Source organism: Protopterus annectens, chromosome 9.part0, assembly GCF_019279795.1.
Source record: "Protopterus annectens isolate FY-2018-M chromosome 9.part0, PAN1.0, whole genome shotgun sequence".
Taxonomy (NCBI): domain Eukaryota; kingdom Metazoa; phylum Chordata; order Ceratodontiformes; family Protopteridae; genus Protopterus; species Protopterus annectens.
The window spans coordinates 943677011-943689524 of record NC_056743.1 but is presented as its reverse complement, the minus strand read 5'-3'; the positions used below and the strand labels follow the sequence as shown (position 1 = coordinate 943689524).

At 37.7% G+C, this 12514-nt stretch overlaps 1 pseudogene; it reads right to left on the bottom strand.

Moving 5' to 3' along the window:
• Positions 1–3658: 3658 nt before the first annotated feature.
• Positions 3659–4539, bottom strand: LOC122810610 (annotated as a pseudogene).
• Between the last annotated feature and the right edge of the window lie 7975 nt (positions 4540–12514).

Genomic DNA, 12514 nt, shown 5'->3' with positions numbered 1-12514 from the left:
ATACTTCATACTTCAGCTCAGTGCACAGAGTAGCAGTCCTGCCAGGCCAATTGACTTGGATTAATTTTAAAATAATGCATGCAGATGCCTAACACTATCAAGCAACATGAACATCAAGCAAAAAAATGTATAGCACTGGAACTGTTATCCAGTGATTTGGAGGATGAAGGCTTGGATCTTATAAATTCAGGTTTGGAATTATAATACGGATTATATGAAACAATGACCAAGTCTGGGCAGATTTTTTTCCAATTTTTTTTTTCCAATCACATTTGCTATAATAATAAAATAGCTGGATTGTGCAAAACATATGTGCAGACCACTGCTGACTTAATCATTGAAAATAAGAAACCATACTTGGAAACTTTAGTTTAAATCATATGCACTTCATATAAATGATAGATAATTAAAAAACGACCATGACAGAATATGTGCATGCCTGTTTAAAATGCAAAAAAAAAACTGTAAAAGCAATGCTAAGAAATTTAAAAATAATAAAGTATGGAGCTTTGAGAAAAAATCCCAATAAATATAACCTGGTACATAATAAAAAAACTAACTATTAAAATAAATGAAAGGTAAGAGGATTTAAAATCAAATTCTGCCTCTCCATAGTAGTATGTAACCTGTCAGTAAAGATATATGGAAATCTTGGGTAGCAATATTCAAAATGCCACAGCAGTTCCAAGTGAGTGGCAAGATAGAAAATGTCAAATTCCAAACGACTATATCCAAGCAGACTGCTTAAAGACCAACTTCAGTTGTTCTAGATAATATCCAAATTCCTTCAAATTCTGGAAAATGCCAGCAAGCACATAAGTATGATGGAAATGCCAGCCCTCTGACTGCAGTTTGATGACCCAGCAGTATTGGACCAACAGTGAATCAATGAACCAAAGGTATGACTACAAGCAATTGCAAACAAGGAACAAATGATTCATAGTAGCAACCAGACAGTTCCAAATGAAGCCAAAAACATAATTTACAGAAGGTACAAATGTTGACATATCAGAAGCCGCGGTGGTGCAGCAGTAGCGTTGTCGCCACACAGCAAGAGGTTCTCCCATTCAATTCTCTGCTGGAGTGCCTTCTGTGTGGAGTCTGTATGTTCTCCCCGAGATCGAGTGGCATTCGAAAGACATGTTTAAAGGGGCATGCCTTCGTTGAAGGTTGGGCGTCTAGCTGGCACCTTGGCACTGTAAAAATCTACTGCCAATCATTAGCAGACTGGAGTTCCGCTGTGGCGACCCCTAACCGGGAAAAGCCGAAAGAAGATCAACAAATGTTGATTGTATCAAGAAAACTGTCTATGTTTTGTTTTCATTTTTAGACAGCCAGCACTCTGCCATCAGTGGGCAAGCATGCATTTTTTTCACATAGTTCTGCAGCAATGAAAAGTGACCTAATTAATGTTCAGAATGTGGCTGTGCTTACAGATTTAAAACTTGTAACGAGACCGGTTCCATAACTAATAGAGTTAATGTCCTAGATAAGAAAGTGGGATAAACTACTGAAAATAAGTTGTCATTTAGATTATTCACTATGCTAATGCAGGCCCACCTCCTCCCATGCTACTCTGTTTACCAAACTACATTCTAACCTTTTTTTGCAGGTACCAGTCCTCCCTTACAGTACTACCATTGGTCTTCCTGTGGCTCATGCCGCACTACACAAAGACTATGCAGTGTTTTTATGCCGAAACTGCAATATACAATGCTAAATGAACTCACTGTTTCTATTTCTGCTACAGACGTATAAAAAACAACAAAATATTATGCACATTCATGCTACTCGCACATCATAAAGGAGGTGGGTAGGTGCACAACTGAGACACTCAACCAGCTAATCAGGATACCTGGACTGCATGGTTGATTTCATATTTAAATTGGGATGTCCCAACCAAATGGGAACAACTGAGAGCTTCAAGTAGTGCACATGTCACAGATTAACTAAAAATTCCAAGAAAAGCTAAAAAGCTCAACTCTCTGATCAAGTACAGTATGGTAAAAGCTCTTAACGCAATTTTATCACTGTCCTTCTCAATGGCAGTGATCAGCAGGATTCAAGAAACACTCAAAGAATCAGGTTCAGTTTTCCTGTACAGCATTCATGGTTTTGTGCCAACAAATATCACAGGCACTGCACACTCCAAAAAGAATAAAAGATACAACATTTTAAACAAGAATAGATTAACTTATAGGTTCATAGGTGTTTACTAGGCTAACAACCACAAGGGCCTTTTTAAGCTTAGCCATGCATCCCAAATCTCTGACAAGCTCTGATACCCTTGATAAGTGTAAGCATGGGCCTGGGAGATGAACCATTTACAGGTTACCTCTGTCCATTAGAGACAGTTGCCAAACCAGGGATGAATTTCCAGTTTCCCATCCAATTTTCAAGTTGCACTTGATTTGGGTTAGGAAGGAACTCTGCTTCACATGGATGGGGAGCATGTTCCATAGACGGGGTAGTCTCTGGGATACATACCTATCTCTCCAGCAGGTCCTATTTATATCACAGATAAGGTTTAAGCCTTTAGAATTGGTAACTGTGGTGCTGTTTGTTTTGTGGATATGCAGGAGGTCCATCAGAGTAGGGTCTGACAATGCCCTGTATGCCAGGCATAGATCTCTCCTCAAAAGCCTGTAGGAGACAGAATGCAGGGATAGGGCCTTGAGGCAGTCTGTATAGGACATATTACTTGCGTCCTGTATTCTTTTAGTAAGGATCCTCTGTGGATGTTCCAGTTATTGGGTATGCCTGGTTAGGTAGATACTAAAGGGGTCATTGTACTCAATGACAGGTCTGATGAATGCCGAATACAGTGGAACAATGACTTCCTTGGAAATAGATGCCATACCTTTGTTTATAAGTTGCACAACATAGAATGATTTCCTCATCGCTGCAGACACGTGATGATCAAAGGCTAGATCACTGTGTGTGTCCCCAAGTCCTTAACTACTTGGTCAGCTCTAAGGGGTGGGTTGTCAATATGGTAGTTACCAGGGATGGATGACTTCCCAAAGGATACTGTTATGCATTTCTTGGCATTTAATTTTAGTCCATGGCTCTGACACCAGTTGTTTGTCTGTGTCATCCCCTCCTGGAGAACATTTGTGTTAGTGTGAGATTCAATGACCGCTCCTAATTTGCAAGCATCTCCAAATTTAGTCAGCCAGACACCACTGACATTGGCCTTGACTTCTGAGAAGTAAATGTTAAAAAGGAGCAGTCCGAGGACTGATCCCTGAGGGACTCCACTTGTGACTGGCCTCTTTGTAGAGATGGACTCCCCAACTCTAACTTCCTGGGTCCTATCTGTGAGCCAGTTGGCTATCCACTAAGTGACATATGGGTTTGTACCTAACCTCCTGAGTTTGTCAAAATACCCGAGTGGGGTATTGTGTCAAATGCCTTGGCCAGGTCATTTTTTTTTCTCTTCATTTTGTTCACTCCCAGTTTCTTTCTTTTACTCCTGTCCCAGACACATATGTGCTTCTTTTAATAAAAAAAAATCAATATAAATCAGAACACTGTCTCTTCAAGAAGTCTGCCAGACATTCATATGCAAACTGTAAGTAAACGGGACCCTCCAGATATCCTCCTGCGTGTCTGCACAACTAATGAGTGTAGTCACGGAAGTGTGGTCATTGTAACATTAGCGCTCAGCACTTCGGTAAACTTCCATAATATGCTGTCCCAGGAAAAAGACAAATTCAAACATGGCAGCTGTAGGCTCTGGTGTATGAGGTAATGAGGTAGTTGACCCTTCAAGTCTGTGCTGAGTATCCATATGAAGGTGCACACATTGGGGTTTTTGGGAGACATCAACACAACAAGCCCTCCAGGACCATTTTCTCCCCTGACAAATCTACTTAGTGGTGGTCTAGCATTATGAGTAGTTGACATCCCCGAGGCAACGTACCAGTCTCCTCTTCTTTCAATATGCCACACATTTACAAAATCCCTAGAAGACACACCTGCTGTACCAGATGAAGCATACGAAACCAGTGTATTGTCATCGACCCTTTAGAGAATTTCACATGCTGTAATGGTCTTGTTCCACAGAATCATTTTCTCAGGTTGCAAGATAACCTCCTGATAAACCAGCTCAGGCGAACACTCCATAAAAGCCTTTAAAATAAAAGTTTTCCCATATCCAGGAATGTCAAATGTGTAGACAGCATCACCAATTTCATTGTTCTTCTCCCATGTCCAGTGTTCTTCCTACAGAAGGATTTGGTCCACTACCTTCATAGCTTCTTTGCCTTTCTAGACGTATTCTTTTCCCTGAGGGGTCACAGCTCTTCTTCCTGCACCCTCATCGTCATAACTGGTAAAGGATTCTGGTAGGGAATAAAACCGCACCTCTTAGCCAGCACCATATAGAAGTGGGTGGTACCTGTGCTGCAGTAGCAATTTGTTCAGGCAGTCAAGCAGCAGATACCAGCATTCTATATTTCTGTAGTTGGTTATGGTCCTGCATAAAGCCATAGGCCCCTGGTAGCCACCCAAAATGTCCCTATTATAATGAGCCATTGGTAACATTATTTGTCTTTAATATACAGAAATTCATAAAACTACTGTGGAGAAGTTTGCCAAAAAGTTCTTTATGTATGAAACTTGTAAAAATACAGTATTGTTCATCTCCTGTCCTTGATGCACATATTTCTGTTTATATGAATGGAGTTGACTATGCCAACATAACACAGGGAACACTATTATTTTACTTATTTATTCCCCAAGTAAACAAAAATGTCTCATTTCATAAAATAGCAGTCAGTTTAGAATACCTGATATGTACAATTAAATACTGTGATATTTAAAATACAGTGTGTGTATGTTCTACATGAAAGAGATTAATCTACAAAGAAAATGCATGTCCCTTTCTCACACATCCTGTTTCAAACATAGCACAGGGCATTGATTTTTGCCAGCTTGTAAGGCAAGCGTCCCCAGTATTCTCTCTATTTTTTCCCCACTTATTGCAGTTACAAGTCTGCTACTACAACTGTAGTTATTTGCCATCTTTTAAGCAGAAGTTATAAAGTAAAACAAAGTGGCCTTGGCCAAAAGAGCACATAACATAAAAAATGAGGCATAACAGCCCAGCAGCATTACAGAATGCACAGCCAATTCTCAGAAATTAAATCAACTGTTGGAACCATCTCACAAGAGTTACTTGAATGTCATCTCTTTCCTTTCCACATCTAATTCCATCTGCACTTTGTTTTCCAAGATGCAAATGAAAGCATTTATAAAGACCAGCAATATTAAACAGCCACACCAATATACACAATAGATAAAAATAATAAAGAATATCTATATTCTGAGAAAAAGTGTGTGTTTCGTAAGTATGTTTTCCCAAAACAAATAAAGAAAATTATTACAACACAAAAACATCAGAAATTCAACATATTCTTGAATTTCAACTACACACAATTCTAAAATCATAGAAGGTCTCCTTTCTTTTTTGGCAAAAATGTAACATGGCAGCTGCTAAGGGAATGTTCTTCCAGCAGCTTGAGTATGCACTCCCAGTTCTCATAGCTGCCACACATTCTATTCAGGTAGCCTTGTATACAGTAGCACATAAAATGTGCAGATTTATGGCCTCAGACTCAGGAAAACAGCATCGTTTTGAACTTGCAGACAGAAACAATTCACCAGTGAGTGGGCATGATGATGAAGTTGCATGTATCCTAATCTACAACCTCTTGTTCCTAGATTACTGTCCCACCCAGGCTATGAAGCTACACAAATACAAAAGCTGTGATACAGTTTTGCTTCATCCAAGATATCGGTACTGTCTATACAGTAACTAAATTAACACTGAAAAAGATGGAGTGGCCATTTTCCTTGCCCAGGACATGGCAGTCATTGTCTGCACATATAAAGCAAACAAACTATCAGAGTTTAAGGCACAACTGAATCAACAGATAAAAGATAAATCCATATCTCAGTGAAGGCAATATCCATTATAAATGAGCATCTGTTGAAACTCAAAGGCACATAAATGAAGTCCCAGGAACTGTGAGACTAACAGGCTGAATGAGCAGACTATACACTAAGTCTTAGGATGAGGTAAACTTGAATATCTTACTTGATCCAAAACACACTGATCACAGAGTTAATATAAGCAGCAGGGGTATAGCACTATCACCCATGTTGTAGGGTACAAGGTAACAAGGTTTCCCCTTGCCAGGTGTAACAGCATGTTTCTGAATTCACTGCTTTTTTTCTACCTCAGTTGCACTGTAACATTATTGGGTTTTGTACTATTGATAAGGAGCCCATAAGTACATACCTTTTAAATTACTTCAGCCAACTAAGCTGCTGTGACATGATTTACCTGCCACACATTTACATGCTTCCAACTATGCGTTTCCCAAACTGACCATTATATAGCTTTCCATGACAAAATAGGGCATGGTGTATTGTACTGGACCTGTCTAAGGAGTGAACTGCAAACTTGATGACAAGCGGGTGTGCAAGTTGGCCAGGGAACTGACTAGTATCTATGCCAGTTTTAAGTGTTGTGTGCGGGAAACAGAGCGAGAAAGAGCGACAGCGAGCACTCAATATCCCAACTCAATCCTCATTTCCCCTGTGTGGGCTCAAACTGAGTACTACAGTATCAATACTTAAGGGTGGATGTCAGTAAGGCAAGTAAAAATGAGAATTAGGGCACATTTATACAATCTGAGTCATGACAAAGGTAAACCTACAAGTTTAGTGAAAGCACCTGAGATGAAGCACAACAGAGTAAGAGCACAAGGATGAAATAGAGGATGATGGAAGCTCACCGAAGGCACAAATAAGTGCAAACTTTGAGTGTTGTACTTGCCCTTGTACAGGATTCCAATATAACTGTATGCAGAGTAAAAAGCCAAGACTATATTAAGAAAGAAAAGGAGATGGCAACTGAATTAAGTCCTGAAAAAGTGAAAAGATTCTCTTCCAAGAGAGTTGTCATTGTGCTATGGCAATTTAGGCAGCCAAGAGAGGATTGTGTTCAGAGGAGTACATATGACATAGTACTGTTAGCAACTAGGCTTTAGAACAGATACAACTTGAAGTGTTCCCCAAAGTATTCTAAACCTTGAAATTCTGATCTTCTGAATGTGTCATATTTTGCATATTCAGAAGAGTGCAAAATGGTTTCCCCTCAATATTATGAAGGCAATTTTTAAAGATAAAATATTCTGAATTTTAAAATTATTTATGTTGCCTCTTCCCAAACTATAACATACCAGAACTATTATAGAGGTAGAGGCGTTGAGTGAAGCCGCCACACAAGATTGCAGGAGTGATGAAGCCACTCTCAGAAAACACTTACATTACATCAAATTTACAATATTTCAAAATTCAAAACTTCAAAGCTTTTTTGCAGTCCACTTCTTAACCGTTACAGGTTCTGGGACAGATTCTGTGGATTCAGCTTGGTACATCCTAGGAACTCTTCCATTGCCAAATACATGTTCATATTTTAACACCAAAACCATGATTTGTGGCAGTTATAAGTCATTAGCAAGTGTTCAACAACAAACAATGAATACAGGAGGTTTCACAATGATCAGCTGGGCCAGTTTGAATGTGTAATCAGCGAGTCAAGCAATGGGCAGCTGGGTTGCAGTCAAGTAGAAGTACTCTCATAAAACTAAATCTTCCAAATTCATTACGCAACTAAAAACGTGCTCTCATACAGTTCATTACCAGCATTTATAAGCATGGTGGTATAAGAAGCTTGTAAAAGTCAACAAAAATACATGAGAATAGATAGTCAGTGCAACATCAGCATAAAATTGTAATGATGCACTACATCTAGTAGACTGACAGAATGTAGCAAATAATGCAGAAGAAAATCACATAAATGTATAACTTACCTTTGGGGTAGGTGAAGTACAAGTAACATTGGAGGGCAGTGATGACAAACAAAGGTTTTAAGAGTAAACACCTTGCAGCTCAAAGCAACACTTGACTGGGGTGATCCAACCACTTCACAAACAATAGCAACACTCATTCTGCAATGTTGACCTCAGATAATGTGAAGCATTGCACACCATAATCACTACTGCACCATTAGAATTTCTGTGTATAACAGCGTCAGCTTTTGGTTGTAGCATCACTGAATGATGACAGCAGTTTGCAGTGCCCATAGGTATTTTGTTTTACTGATTTTTTTTTTTTACTTTGCTACTTAACCCTCGACTGTGATATAAATAGGCCCTGCTGCTGGAGAGAGAGGTATGTACCTCAGAGATTACCCAGTCAGGCATCCCATCCATGTGAAGCAGAGTTCTTCCGTAACCCAATTCACGTGCAATGTGGACAATTGGATGGGGAACAGGAAATTCATCCTTTGTTTGGCACCTAAGTATATAATGGACACAGGCAGCCTGTAAATGGTTCATCTCCCAGGCCTCTTGCTTGTAAAATGTTTCATATCCTAAGCCCCTGCTTAAACTTATCACACTTACTGTCAGGTACTTGATTGCTCATATCAAATCAGAGGAGGTAGGCTAATGCCAAGGTGCACAGCCATTTTTCTGTATCTAGCCCTTATTGTTAACAGCTAATGGGAGGTGCTGATGTTGTTGAGAAGTGTCTTCATTCATTCAACTATTCATTCTCCGACTATTCCTTTGCTCCAGTTCAGGGATGTTGGAGATACAGTCTCTCTCTCTGCACTGTCTGGGCACAATGCAAAGAAATTAATCCTCACAAAGATGACAGTCTATTGCAGGAGAGACATGCACATATACACATGCGTGCTCGTGCGCACACACACACACACACACACACAACAATTATGATCAGCACTTCACCTAAGGCATACCTTAGTATGTGGCAGGAAGCCAGAAGTTAGTCTTGGAAGAAAAGCTCCTTTTGCATTCTCTTTCATATCTCTACCTATCAAATCCTCTCCCCCTCTCTGTCAGCCTACACTGATCACAGTTGTAGCACATCTCTCTACACTTCATCCTTGTTTCCCTCCTTTCATGTTTAGATGCCCAATTATTCTTTCTTCCTTTACCACATCTACCTACCTTTCCATACTTCATTCTTTATTTCCCTATATTTATATCTCCTCTCTACCTTTATAGTATATTTACTTCCTTATTCATCATATGCTCAACATTAGCCTAAACTACTGACACCATACATCCTTACTATTCTTGCTGCATTTTTAACAGTGCTCATATTTAATCCTTATTGTGGTATTTTACACTATTTCTTTTGAATTCTTTGATTGTATTACTTTGTACATGTTGCACATAAATTCTTGCATTTCATCACTGCCAGATGACCATGCTTTAGGAAAATTAAACAAAAAAGCAGTAGTAGACTCGTCCATTAATATGAGCAAATGCAACTCATGTCCCAAGTGACTTATTTTTCACTAAATGAGGAACCAAACAGCCTGAATTTTGGAAACAAAAAAATTTGACCATACAGTCTATTTGTATTGCAAAGACTGCTGGTATTTATTGTGATTTTCATACAGTTTTGTAAAATGGTAATTTATCTACTGTGATGAAAGTGGAGTTTAACACAACAGTACTAATTCAACTTACAGTTTAACTAAACATCTTAGTTAAAAACCTAAGAGTAGCACTACTGTTGAACCTTCATATATTAAGACAGCGCCAGAATACGGAGAATATATCCATTTAATACTGGTCAACTTAGCAAATACAGATTTTTCTTGTCTGAATTTTTTTTATCTTTGACAGACAAAGAACCCACATCTGCAGACTCCTCAGCCTGTATTTAGGCTTTGGTCTCCTGCATATGATCACTGTATGCCTACTGCTAGCTAATGTTACCAGATCTTCCAAACATATAATGAATTAACAACCATATTTGTAACTGTTTGCATCCTATTTGCTAATACTTGGCTAGATAAGCTTTCAGCCCATTTACTTCAACTTACTAGATTTTTCTACGTTTGGAACAGGCTAAATTGGACTGAAGCTACACCCTTTTTCCTGCCCCTTGCCCCACCTATTCTGACAAGTGAACATGCATGGCATCATGTTAGTCACTTTGAAAATTCAACAAATAATGTGATTAAGGCAGCAGTAAAGCATGTATACAAAAACTGTACGTTGAAACTGCTACACTAAAAAGGGGCGTGGCTTAGCATGACACTTGAGTAACAGCACTTTCTCTCAGCTCTGCCTTTTTATATTTTTTATGACAAGAATTTTTAATTATAACTAAATAAAAACTTTTTATATATATATTTAGTTTCCTTTCATAGTCAATTTAGTCTTAAAATATTTTTTAATTATTTTCAACTTTTTTCTGTCAAAATACAAGAGAACTTTCTGGCATTTGACTTCAACATGAGCTTTACTAAAGCTTCTCACCAGGACTCCGCATTGTAAAAAAGAGTTTCAAACTCTTAACTACTATACAGGAACTATCAACAAAATTTGACAGAATGAATATGAAGATTGACAATTTTAAAGAAACTATATCGCAACAAATGGAGACAATTCATCTAGACCTTAAAGAAAAGAAGAAACAAATCACTGGTATTGAAATATCTTTAAATTACATGGACAGTAGAATACAGAAAAATGAACATAACTTAGAATTTCTTCTAAAGCAGAATACCTTGCTTCTAACAAAAATAGATGATCTAGAAAATAGATCTCGAAGAAATAACATCAGGATCTTTGGACTATCAAACAACTTGGAAGAAAATAATCTGGAGAAGTTTTTAACCTCATGGCTGCCTGAAATTTTACAGCTTTCTGAAGCGATTTCTTTTGGCACAGAAAGAGCCCACAGGTCCTAGTCTTCCTCTAAAATTTCCAAAAGTAATTCTTCTAAATCTGTCATAGTTAAATGTTTATCCACTCATGATAAAGAAATAGTTTTGAACACGCCCTGGTCTAGATCACACATTAAATACAAAGACATCATCATTCGTTTTGATAATGACTATTCTTCTGTCATATCAAAAAGGAAACCATTCATACCATTACTCAAAGAACTTGAAAAAAAACACAAAGGCTCACCTGCTTTTCCCTGCAAAGCTGAAAATCTGCCTTCAAGATGGTCCGAAGATATTTGAAGAACTAGATGCAGCCATTAGTTACATAAAATCTAATAAAATATTGGAAAAAATAGATGAAATGGACTGGGATAGTTCAAGTTTTAAAAGGATTGCTGAAAATGTTAACTGGAAAACAGTTGAAAATAAGAAGACCCTTAAATATTTTTTTTACATTATGGACTTTATACTTTCCTTTAACATCATTTTTTTTCTCATGACCCAGAAGTCTTGGAAATTGAAAATGGCTCAACAGGTGAGTGTTGTTCTAATCTTCATTATATAGTGTTTTTAATTTGTGTTTATCTACTAACTAATTATTTAGATTAATAGCTATTAGCATTTTATATATTATTTCTCTTTTACTAATATTAGTTCTCTATAGCTTAGATATTTTTAAGTTAAAATTTAACATAAACCTTATATAAATATGCTTTAACAATATTCTGCCTTGTCAAGGTTAACGAGAGGGGATTGTGGGAGGGGAAAGGAAATATAATATATAATCATTAAACCTTAGATTATTGCCCCATAATTGCTTAAGCTTTTGAATATATCAGTTTCCCAGGTTTATTATTATTTTGCTCATAGTTGTCAAGTAATCATTCTTTGTTCTTATTACTTGGTTGGCATTCCGGTTGTTTTATTTCTTTAAACAAAAATAGAGCGTTTATTTGAATAGTTTAAGTTTACTTTCATCGCAATCTTTTTATTATATATCCCTTTATAGTTATAAGAAATATATGTTAAACAACTTCTTAGAGAATGGGGATTTCTTGTGGTGTTTCTGATTGGTTTTGTGCTGCTATTTAGTGCAGTCGGCTGTATGCCCTTACTTATGTGTCAGGGAATTGCTCGCTTTTCTGTTTTATTATGCCCTAGTGGTTTTTGTTATATGTTTGGGCTAGATGGCTTCATTTGATGCTCTTTTAATTGATGTTGCAACTGTTTTGTTGGTGGCTTTGGTTATGTAGCGGACCCGAAGATTCAATGGATCCGAGGGTGGTTTTTTTTTTTATTTATTTTTTCTTCTCCCCATTTTTTTTCTCTTCTTTGATACATAATGAGTGCTCTGATTGTTGGAGTGTCTCAAGCAGCCCTCGAGCCTCTGTAAGCCTTGACTTGTCTAAATAGTTTACAGTTTTCCGCAGAATCTTCTGAAGCCGTTTATACCATCTTCAAATCGACGCTTTGAACACACGCATCTCTGAACAGCTAAAAGAGTTGCATGATGGCACTGACAACTCGGCAAACCTCTAGAACAGGAAGTACCTCAATTATAAACTATTCTTCAGACTTCTGCAAGTACTTTTTTTATTGTGAAGATATCTGTACATTATGGAGTAACTCAGTAGTGTATCCGGTGGCAGATATTAAAATGGACAATACCATTTTGTAATTCTACAAAAATAGAAAAGAAGACAAGAAATATAACAGGTAGAGTTC